This window comes from Loxodonta africana, chromosome X, assembly GCF_030014295.1.
Source record: "Loxodonta africana isolate mLoxAfr1 chromosome X, mLoxAfr1.hap2, whole genome shotgun sequence".
Classification (NCBI taxonomy): domain Eukaryota; kingdom Metazoa; phylum Chordata; class Mammalia; order Proboscidea; family Elephantidae; genus Loxodonta; species Loxodonta africana.
The window spans coordinates 16,480,014-16,492,354 of NC_087369.1; positions in this window are offsets into that span (position 1 = coordinate 16,480,014).

The following is a 12,341-nucleotide window of genomic DNA, read 5'->3' on the forward strand; positions in this document are numbered from 1 at the left end:
CTCTCCCATAACTCTTGTCCCTTGGAGTGTTAACTGCCCAGGCTCCATGCCCTGAGGTAGAGCCCTTCAGCTGACTCTGGAGGAGTCTGAGCCTCGAGATGAGGAGGGGTCAGAGTTTGTTTGGGCGCTGAACTGCTGCACCTCTCAACGAGTTGACGTGTTGTGTGTGATGGAGGTTGTTCCAGAGCCCGACCCTCACTGCGAGTGAGACCAACAGCACGTTGGGAGAAGAGGCAAACATGGTGGTGGCCGGTCTCCCATTAAGCAAATAGCCAAGGGCTGGTGAGGCAGAAGAGGCCAAGAGAATATAGGTGGGTGCACAACGTGGGTGGGACACATCATCATCTTTCACTGAGGAATACATTTTAGACAAGATTTTTAACTCTTTACCAAACTTCATGCTCTCTTCAAATAATGCAAAAAAAGATTGTCAAAATTCTACTTGGTCAGAGAAAAAACAGCAGCGGCAAATTGTAAACAGTGACCTTGTGAAAACTGGATACATCATATACCCCTCCTGATTGTCCATCCACATTTTCTTTGACGTGCATCTAATGGTGCTTACATTAAAAATTTGCATATCCTAATTAATTGTCAAATACCAACAACTGTAAATCATGGAAGGCCAAATAATTCCAAAACAATACACAGAAATTACTTATTCATCTGGAAAGGTCAGCCCAATTATAGTAGATAAAGGCTTGTATTATCTTATGTCCCTGGTTAATGTCAGGAATCTGCTGTTCCACACATTCAATAAAAATGTGTTGACTGTCTACCATGGGCCAGACATGCAGGAAATACTGAGAAAATTAGTCCAATCCCTTGCCCTTGAGGAATTCATAGTCCAATAGGGGAAAAAAGGCATGTAAATAAATAGTCTTAATGCAGAAAGATAAGGAGAAGACATATGCTAATTTGAAGGCATATTTTCTCAAATGAAATGGCAAAGCAATGCTTAATGCCATATACAGAACATGCAATTTATTCTGCAGGAAGGTAATATGAATGTTTAGCAATTGCAGAGTGGTCTTCTCATCCATTGCTGGCAGTGCCTGTGCTGCATGGTAAACAGCTGGGGCTTAGTTGGTGGGGTACACTCTGGAGCCCATCAGATTTTACAGATTCTGGACCGCATGTACGAACTAAACCACAGCATTAGCACTTGCCAATAGCAAGTGGTTTGCATGTTTGTGTTCAAATTCTTCCCAGGCCCCCATGTGGTAGGGACTACTATTACTCCTATTTTACAGATAGGAAAGTGAGGTTTAAGGTGGGTAAGAAGTGCGTACAAGGTCACACAGTAAGTGGCATTTGAACCCATATCATCTTACTCCGAAGTCCATCTAGTTGGCAGATTGGCTGCCTACTAGCAAACTTTCGTTACTGATCTGTGATGAGATAAAGAGCTTGCACCAGAATGTAAATCAACTATGCCACATTATTTAGTTCATCTAACTTTTTTTTTTGATAGCAAGATTTTCTTGATAAAGGAAGCAGTGTGTTGATTCAACATCTGGTGCAAGCTCCTTATCTTGTTAGCACTTTGCCTAGCACTGAGCTGAACTCTACTGATTCCTAGAAAGACAATATCTTAGATTTCTATAGGGAGTTTTTTTTTCACATCTATAGAGGAAAAAAATTAAAGTGTATTTGGTGTTGGCAGTTTGAGTCCATCCAAAGGCACTTCTGAAGAAAGGCCTGGCAATCTACTTCTGCAAAATCAGCCATTGAAAATCCTATGGAGCACAGTTCTACACTGACACACAAGGGGTCGCCATGAATTGGAGTCAACTCAATGGCAACTGGTAATTTGTCTTGGGACATAAGTATCTCAGAGGACCCCAGCTACCATTCTAGGGAGTCTGCTCCAAAATCTCCAAACGAGCTAATTAAATAAAAATAGTCTTATACTGAACATGCTGTACATTAAGACTATTTTGAATATTATGCTTCCTGCCTCCCACCGAATTTACAACTTTTAAAGGGAATTGGCAACCTTAAAATTAGCCGTGGGAATTCTTTGAAATGGATTTATTGGTCAAGCTTCTTGACACCTTGTGAATATTCTGTCCCTATTACACACTCTCTTGGCTGCCTCCATGCCCAGGACAACAGAGGTGACCAGGACCTGCTCTCTCACTCCCTTGGCACCCATCAGCATCTATCTCTATACTCAAGGGCTCAACCAATTGTTTTCTTTCCTCATATGATTTTCTATCCTCACTTAAGGCTTATATTTAAATGTACGCCTATCCCATGATCCAGCAATTCCAAGAGAAATGATTATATATGTCCAGGAAGAGATATGTATAAGAATATCCGTAGCACTTTTATTCGTAATAGCCCCAAAATGGAAAACACTCCAAATGTCCATTAATAGGAGAATGGAGATATGTTTGTTACCAATTGCCAATCTGACACAAAGGGTCCTTGTCTTTTCCCAAGCAAGAATACATGCAAAAGACAAACTTTATCTTCAACAGACTTTATTTTGCTAGGCTCAAGCAAAGGGAGTCAGCGAGGGACTAAACCTCTCCAAAAGGCTGACTCGAAAAGAGAAGCAAGTCTAGGGCTTATATGGGTTTGGTGGAGACAATGTTGTTGTTAGGTTCGTCGAGTCGGTTGACTCATAGCGACCCTACGTACAACAGAACGAAACACTGCCCGGTCCTGAGCCATCCTTACAATCACTGTTATGCTTGAGCCCATTGTTGCAGCCACTGTGTCGATCCACCTCATTGAGGGTCTTCCTCTTTTCCGCTGACCCTGTACTTTGCCAAGCACGATGTCCTTCTCCAGGGACTGATCCTTCCTGACAACGTGTCCAAAGTATGTAAGACGCAGTCTCACCATCCTTGCTTCTAAGGAGCTTTCTGGTTGTACTTCTTCCAAGACAGATTTGTTTGTTCTTCTGGCAGTCCATGGTGTATTCAATATTCTTCGCCAACACCACAATTCAAAGGCGTCAACTCTTCTTCGGTCTTCCTTATTCATTGTCCAGCTTTCACATGCATATGATGCGATTGAAAATACCATGGCTTGGGTCAGGCGCACCTTAAGCTTCAAGGTGACATCTTTGCTCTTCAACACTTTAAAGAGGCCCTTTGCAATAGAGTAATGATTATTTACTGGACTTCTTTCAAGGGGTGGGTATTTCTCAGAATGTTGGTGCATGTTAATTAGGTTGTACGTGCATCTGGAATCCAAGATGGAACCCACTGATGTTCAAAATGGAGTCCTCTCGGCAGCCCTTGGTATCACTTATTATGGGATATAGTGCAAGCACACTGATCTTTGGCACTACATCGCCATCTTCGGAGGGCTAAGGAAGGTTAAACAGCAGTCACACTTTGTTCTTCTGTGCATGCGGTAGCCTGTAAAAGGGGAAACCAAAACCAAACCAAACCCATCGAGTCAATTCTGACTCTTATCGACCCTATAGGACAGAGTAGAACTGCCCAATGGGGTTTCCAAGGAGTGCCTGGTGGATTCAAACTGTCAACGTTTTGGTTAGCGGATGTGGCACTTAACCACTACACCACCAGGGTTTCCGTAAAGGGGGAAAGGACTAGAAAAACACCAAGAAAAAAAAAATTAAAAAATTACCAAGAAGGAGGTAGTAATTCACAGGTTGTTTCAACCTCATCTCATGTTGACAGGGTGTGGTACCTGTTTACCCAACTTCTAGACGGTAATCTTTTAACAGCTCTTTTGTTCCACCAGCACAGTTAACCCTATCTGTCTCATATTCAGACACATTCAGACAACGGAGTCCTGTACGGCAATAACAGAGAACAAAGTATTGATACATACATGACACGGATGAATTTCACAGACATAATGATGAGTGAAAGCAGTCACACACAAAGTACATACTATATAATTCCATTTGCATGAAGTTTAAGAAGAGGCAAACTAATCTGTAGGGATATAAGTCAGAGTAATGATTACTTCTGGAGAAGATGTGGAATGGGTACAGATTGGCAAGAGGCAAAAGGGTGCCTTCTGGTCGGCTGAAAATGGTTTATATCTTAATCTGGGTAGTGATTACTCTGATATATATATACATATATATATAAACATTTATCAAGGTGTACAGTTTAGATTTGTAGACTTTGCTATATATATTTTAAACCTTAATAAATAGAAGCCTTAAAAAAAGTACTGCAAAAAAAGAAGAAATATTTAAAGGATTGTTGGACTTAGTTAAAAATCTATAGTCTTTAAATTTAAAATGTACACACCCTTTAGCCCAGCAATTACACATCTAGAAATTTCTCTTAAGGAAATAATCACAAATATGCATGAAGATTTAGCACTAACATACTTGTAGAGCTCTGTTTATAATTGAGAAAATGTTAAAGAAATTATGATATAGTCATATAACAAACTACTAGGTAGAAATAAAACATGAGGTTGTAGGGAATATTCAGTGCCATGGAAAACATTAACGATACTGTATTAAGTGAAAAGTGGTAGGTTACAAAGCAGCATGTACCCTCTGGCACAGCACCAACTGTCTAAGATGATGGCAACTCCTTAGCCTGAATCCCTAACCCGAGCCTCGTACCAGTGGTGACCTGCTTCCCGTGAGTCTCTGCTCTCACGTGCACTGGGTTTCGAGCTCCCTACCCAGCAGCTCTCGCGCGGCCTGGCACAGCAGACACTCGGGACTCCAAAATGGTGTCGGTCGTGCTACTGAAGAAGAAATTTCTCGGATTCTTTCAAATTAGGGGTGCTGCTAAGCTGGATTCTGATGCGAGGTTTCATGCCTAAAGGTATCATTGCAGCGTTTCAAAGGGGTTATGACCTACGGTATTAAAACAAGTATGTCAGTGTGAAGAAGGGAGCATCGCCAGGGTTTTTATGGTGCTGACAGTTTACGTGGTTTTCAGCTACTACCTTTCTTACAAGGAACCCTAGTGGCACAGAGGTTAAGCGCTGGGCTGCTAACGGAGGTTCAGACCCACCAGCCACTCCGCAGGAGAAAGATGTGACAGCCTGCTCCCATAAGGATTGCAGCCTTGGAAACCCTAAGGGGCAGTTCCACTCTGTCCTGTAGATCACTATGGAGGGCACACAACAACAACACCTTTCTTACAAGGAACTCAAACATGAGCAGCAACGTAAGTCTCATTGAGAGGAAGCCAGTGGAGAGGACACCGTCTGCAGTCCTGACTCAGGGTCACCTTTGCCCTGGCACCCGTCTCACCTTGAGGAACAGTCATTGCTGCATCCTTTCCAATCCTAATTGAGAATTGTTGTTGTTGTTAGATGCCGTCGAGTCGGTTCCGACTCATAGCGACCCTATGCACAGCAGAAGGAGACACTGCCCAGTCCTGCGCCATCCTTAAAATCATTGTTATGCTTGAGCTCATTGCTGGATCCACTGCGTCAATCCACCTCATTGAGGGTCTTCCTCTGTTCCGCTGACCCTGCACTCTGCCAAGCATGATGTCCTTCTCCAGAGACTGATCCTTCCTGACAACATGTCCAAAGTATGTAAGACGCAGTCTCGCCATCCTTGCCTCTAAGGCGCATCCTGGCTGCACTTCTTCCAAGAGAGATTTGTTCGTTCTTTTGGCAGTCCATGGTATATTCAATATTCTTCGCCAACACCACAGTTCAAAGGCATCAACTCTTCTTCGGTCTTCCTTATTCATTGTCCAGCTTTCACTTGCATATGATGCGATTGAAAATACCATGGCTTGGGTCAGGCGCACCTTAGTCTTCAGGGTGACATCTTTGCTCTTCAACACTTTGAAGAGGTCCTTTGCAGCAGATTTGCCCAATGCAATGCGTCTTTTGATTTCTTGACTGCTGTTTCCATGGCTGTTGATTGCAGATCCAAGTAAAATCAAGTCCTTGACAACTTCAATCTTTTCTCCGTTTATCATGATGTTGCTCATTGGTCCGGTTGTGAGGATTTTTGTTTTCTTTATGTTGAGGTGTAATCCATACTGAAGGCTGTGGTCTTTGATCTTCATCAGTAAGTACTTCAAGTCCTCTTCACTTCCAGCAAGCAAGGCTGTGTCATCTGCATAATGCAGGTTGTTAATGAGTCTTCCTCCAATCCTGATGCCGAGTTCTTCTTCATATAGTCCAGCTTCTTGTATTATCTGTTCGGCATACATATTAAATAGGTATGGTGAAAGAATACAACCTTGACTCACACCCTTCCTGACTTTAAACCAATCAGTATCCCCTTGTTCTGTCCGTACAACTGCCTCTTGATCTATGTAAAGGTTCCTCATGAGCACAATTAAGTGTTCTGGAATTCCCATTCTTCGCAGTGTTATCCATAGTTTGTTATGATCCACACAGTCGAATGCCTTTGCATAATCAATAAAACACAGGTAAACACCCTTCTGGTATTCTGTGCTTTCAGCCAGGATCCATCTGACATCAGCAATGATATCCCTGGTTCCACATTCTCTTCTGAAACCCTCCTGAATTTCTGGCAGTTCCCTGTCGATATACTGCTGCAGCCGTTTTTGAATGACCTTCAGCAAAATTTTGCTTGTGTGTGATATTAATGATATTGTTCTATAATTTCCACATTTGGTTGGATCACCTTTCTTGGGAATAGGCATAAATATGGATCTCTTCCAGTCAGTTGGCCAGGAAGCTGTCTTCCATATTTCTTGGCATAGACGAGTGAGCACCTCCAGCACTGCATCTGTTTGTTGAAACATCCCACCTGAGTTTAGAGACCGTCTCAAGAATAGATTTGACGCATTGAACACTAGTGACCGAAGACCAGACAAGTTGTGGAATGACATCAAGGTCATCATCCATGAAGAAAGCAAGAGGTCACTGAAAAGACAGGAAAGAAAGAAAAGACCAAGATGGATGTCAGAGGAGACTCTGAAACTTGCCCTTGAGCGTCAAGCAGCTAAAGCAAAAGGAAGAATTGAAGTAAAAGAACTGAACGGAAGATTTCAAAGGGTGTCTCGAGAAGACAAAGTAAAATATTATAATGGCATGTGCAAAGAGCTGGAAATGGAGAACCAAAAGGGAAGAACACACTCAGCGTTTCTCAAGCTGAAAGAACTGAAGAAAAAATTCAAGCCTCGAGTTGCAGTAGTGAAGGATTCCATGGGGAAAATATTAAACGACGCAGGAAGCATCAAAAGAAGATGGAAGGAATACACAGAGTCATTATACCAAAAAGAATTAGTCAATACTCAACCATTTCAAGAGGTGGCATATGATCAGGAACCGATGGTACTGAAGGAAGAAGTCCAAGCTGCTCTGAAGGCATTGGTGAAAAACAAGGCTCCAGGAATTGATGGAATATCAATTGAGATGTTTCAACAATTGAGAATTAGTGTCCAATAAAAGATGCCTGGTATGTGTAAAAAAAAAAAAGCAGTGTGTACAATATGTCTATTTTTATTTAAAAAGTTTGTACATAAGACACATATATATGTATCATTAACATATATTTATATATAAAACATTGGAAGGCATTCACCCATATGTTAAGCTCAAGAGTTATATTGTGAGTGGTAGTTTATTTCCATCTTTGGGCTTTTTGAATTTATCACCTATTTCCAACAATGAGCATTTATCACTTCTGTCATCAGATAAACATTAAAAATAAAGTTTGTAGGCTTTGTGCCTATTAAATAAAGTCGGTAGGTTTCTAATAACATGAAAATATAAATGAGGTTATTAGACAAAAACAGAATTGCACCATTAGTTGTGACAAAATGTAAAGCCATTACCCAAATATCAAATGGATAAGTTAAAGCACTCTGAAACTAGTGATTGCACCCTGAGTGACCCTACAGTAGAGTGCCTTCACCGCTTTGGAATAATAATATGTAGCCTGGTGTCAGTGGAAACCCAGGTAGCATAGTGGTTAAGTGCTACAGCTGCTAACCAAAAGCCGGCAGTTCAAATCCACCAGGCGCTCCTTGGAAACCCTGTGGGGCAGTTCTGCTCTGTCCTGTAGGGTCACTATGAGTCAAAACTGACTCGAAAGCAATGGGTTTTTGTTGTTGTTTTTGCTGATGTCAGTAATTCTCATTACAGGAATCAAGAGCTCAACCAAATGCATACTTGAAAAACACCCATGATGCTCCAGTTGCTATCACTTACAAAACTTTGTGGAGATAAAAAGATAATCATAACTCAGTTTTAGACCAAGATTTTTTTTTCCTTTTATCTTATCGCTTCTATCTCAGAGAAGTTGTCGATCAAGCCAAAGGGAAATTTCATAAAACAGAGGCCCACTGGTATCAGGGAGTTAGAGGCCTGTATTGCCAATACCTTCTATTCATTACCAAATACTCAGAGACCTTAAGAGAGAGGTTTTTGTTCTTTTAAGAAAAAAAATAATGGGTATGGAACTATAGGAAACTATAGGAAAATCAACCTCACTGACAGTCTGTTTTAACAATTGCAGGCGAATTTTCACTGATGCCGAAGCATCCTGAAATGTCAGATAAAACCATGCCCAGGTGCTTTGCTATAACAGGAGACAGGGGCCTATCTATGGAAAATAGTGCCTGTGGTAATTAGTTCTAAATTGTTGAATGATTTCTCACAACTGGTGATGGAAACTGTGATGGTCAATAGAAACTGCTCATTAGCGCCTCTCCTCAAGCTGCGCCCAGGACAGGGGCCCTACCTGCCATACCTTAGTTACGCCTCTGCCAGGAGGGATAGTTGTGGGCAGTTGAATTTTTTCCAGTGGGAGAAAGGTAACTATGGTAACTATTTTTTTCTACTAACAGTATAATTTTATGCTGGCTAAAGCTGCCTACAGCTTTATTTGTAATCATCAGCTATTAAGGGAATCCTTAAGAACGCTCTTCTAGAAGCACCAGTCCCTCTGTTCTTCCTTTACCTGCTAAGTAGTCATTAAAAGAAAATTACACAGACCCAATAACCCAGTTAGAGTTCTCAGGGCTTTTTAATCCATTGCTTTAGCTGCTGGTGGGTGATTTGTTTTAATGTACCTCATCTTTTTGCAAAACAGACATTTCCTTGACTGTAGACACACAGGAAAAAATTACATAATATTGTGATCTTTATACTGTATTGTGTATTTCACTTTTTTTTTTTAATACATCAAGGGACGATAGTTAGCTCTGTCTCTCTTTTTCTCCATCTCTAAGACTCTGGGTTAGGTTTTGGGGTGATGAGTCTGGAGTCAAACTTGAAAATACAAGCTATTTAGCCTGGAGGCCAGGGGAAGGAACGAATGGAGGCTCCTGACTGGCCTTCGTTCCCCAGACAGTTGATAGCGATTGTTTTTAGGGCATGGGATGTAGATGGCTTCCTTTCACCTTCGTTTATACACTCACCTAATTCAGTATTTGCCTTGGATAAATATAGGCTCACCAATTACATTTGAATTCCAGATGTTGCTGCTGTTGTTAGTTGTCATGGAGTCTAGTCTGACTCACGATGACCCCACGTGTGCAGAGAAGAACTACTCCATAGGGTTTTCAAAGCTGTGTGTCCTGGCTTCAGAGGCATCTCTGGGTGGGATTGAAACGCCAACCTTTCCGTGAACAGTCCAGCTCTTAATGATTTGTGCTACCCAGGGACTCCTTGAATTTCAGATAAACAACAAAGAATTCTTCAGTTTAAAGTAGGCCCCAAATATTTCCTGGGACATATGTATACTAAAAAGAGAATATTTATTGTTTACCCGAAATTCAAATTTAACTAGTCAGCCTATGTTTTTACTTGCTAAATCTGACAACCCTAGCCTTGAGCATTTCTTACTTTTGTATGTGTAAAAAAAAAAAGAGTGATAATTAAAAAAAAGAGTAAAATAAAGTTATTGCCATTATTAACTCTCTTTTCTTTATTCCCTTTTTTGGTTATTTGTTTTAGTTGCACAAGGGATGCAGAGCTGTATTTCCACAACAAGGTAGGAGAGTATCTGCTTTTCTACACTTTGGTCACCCCTGGATGTTACCGTTCTTATAATTTTTGCCAATCAGTGGCATGACAGTGGTATCCTTATTTTTGCTTCTTTGTTTTCAAATGAAGCTGCCTTTTTATTATTAAAGTAATATATACACAGTGCAAGAAATTTCAAACATTCTAGAAAGATATAAAATTGATATTAAAAGTCTCCCTTAACCCACCTTTTACTCTCTAGTTGCACAACTTAAGAAGTAACTGCTTTTAAGACTTTCTTCTTTCTTTCTGTGTGTAAACCTTTTCTTGGGTTTTTATAATGGTGGTCTCATACAATGTTTGTCCTTTTGTGCTGACTTATTTCACTCAGCATAATGCCCTCCAGATTCATCCATGTTGTAAGATGTTTCACATAATCATCATTGTTCTTTATCGTTGTGTAGTATTCCACTGTATATATGTACCATAATTTGTTTATTCATTCATTTGTTGATGGGCACTTAGGTTGTTTCCATCTTTTTGCTATTATGAATAATGTTGCAATGAACATGGGTGTGCATACGTCTATTCGTGTGACAGCTCTTATTTCTCTAGGATGTATACCTAGGAGTGGGATTGCTGGATCTTGGGTGCCATGTTGTTTTACATAGTGGTTGTACCATTTTACGTTCCCACCAGCAGTACATAAGAGTTCCAGTCTCCCTGCAACCTCTCCAACATTTGTTATTTTCTGTTTTTGTGATTAGAGCCAGTAATGTTGGGATGAGATGGTATTTCATTGTAGTTTTGATTTACATTTCTCTAGTGGCTAATGGAAACCCTGGTGGCGTAGTGGTTAAGAGCTATGGCTGCTAACCCAAAGGTTGGCGGTTTGAATCCACCAGGTGCACCTTGGAAACTCTATGGGGCAGTTCTACCCTGTCCTATAGGGTCTCTATGAGTGGAAATCGACTTGATGGCAACGGGTTTGGGTTTTTTTTGTTGTTGTTGTTGTTTAATGGCTAATGCTCATGAACATTTCCTCATGTGTCCATTAGCTGCCTGAATGTCTTCTTTGGTGAAGTGTCAGTTCGTATCCTTTGCCCGTTTTTTAGCTGGGTTGTTTGTCCTTTTGTTGTTGAGGTGTTGAAGTATTCTATAGATTTTAGAGATTAGATCCTTGTTGGATATGTCATAGCCTTTTTTTTTTCCCCAGTCTGTAGGTTCTCTTTTTACTCTTTTGTTCAAGTCTTTTGATGAGTGTAAGTATTTAATTTTTAGGAGCTCCCAGTTATCTAGTTTATCTTCTGGTGTTTATGTACTGTTAGTTATGGTTTGTTTTGTATTTATGCCACGTATGAGAGCCCCTAGTGTTGTCCCTATTTTTTCTTCCGTGATCTTTATCATTTTAGTTTTTATATTTAGGTCTTTGATATATTTTTAGTTAGTTTTTGTGTATGGTGTGAGGTATGGGTCCTGTTTCATTTTTTTACCAATAGACATCCAGTTTTGCCAGAACCATTTGTTAAAAAGACTGTCTTTTCCCCCATTTAATGGACTTTGGGCCTTTGTCAAAGATCAGCTGACCATAGGTGAGTGAATTTCTTGTGTATTTTGTCTAGATTTTTGTATGCATATACAAGCACGAATTTTGTGTCTATATCTATTTTTTATACAGATGGGATCATATAACACATTATTCTTTATCTTGGGTTTTTTTTTCTTAATAATATATCTTGGACATTTTCCACATCTCAGTATGTAACTCTACCTCAGCATTTTTAAAACTAAGCTCTATAAAAAAAAAAAAAGCTCTATAGAAGAGAATAAAGTTATCAGGGATGTCCCTAGTGTTGACTTTAATTATATCTAGTTTTATGTGTGAATTATTTATGCAACATTATGGTAGAAGTAAACTTCTTATGCATACAGGCTTTATATAATTATAAAGCCAAAATAGGCTTACAAATTAAAATTAAACTGCTGGAAAAATTTAATTGAACAACATTAACTTATTACATGATGTAACTGCTGAAACATAAATTTTATTATGGAAAACATATTCAGTTGTTTTAATGGTATACTGGTGATCAACCTGATTTTATTTTATTTTAAGTATGATGGGCCATGACTTGAATCCTTGTCATCATCATTAATGCTACTTTTCCTTTTTCACAAAAAAGTCTTTAATCAGTTCTGTATTATTTTAGGCCAATTAATTAATAGTAAGAAACAAAATAGGTTTTTTTTAAAAGGCTACTTAACAGTTCTCCATTGCATATTTACTGTTATAGTTATTGAAAATAAACCTGTTGTTAAGTACAAAAAAAAAGAGACATTCACATCCCATCTGATGATAGAGCAACTATCTGATGATAGTACTTACTATTAGGGCACAGTTTCTTTATTCCTTTTTTTTTTTTTAATCTCTCGCTCTTTTTAAAATTTTTATTGTGGTGAAATACTATTACAAA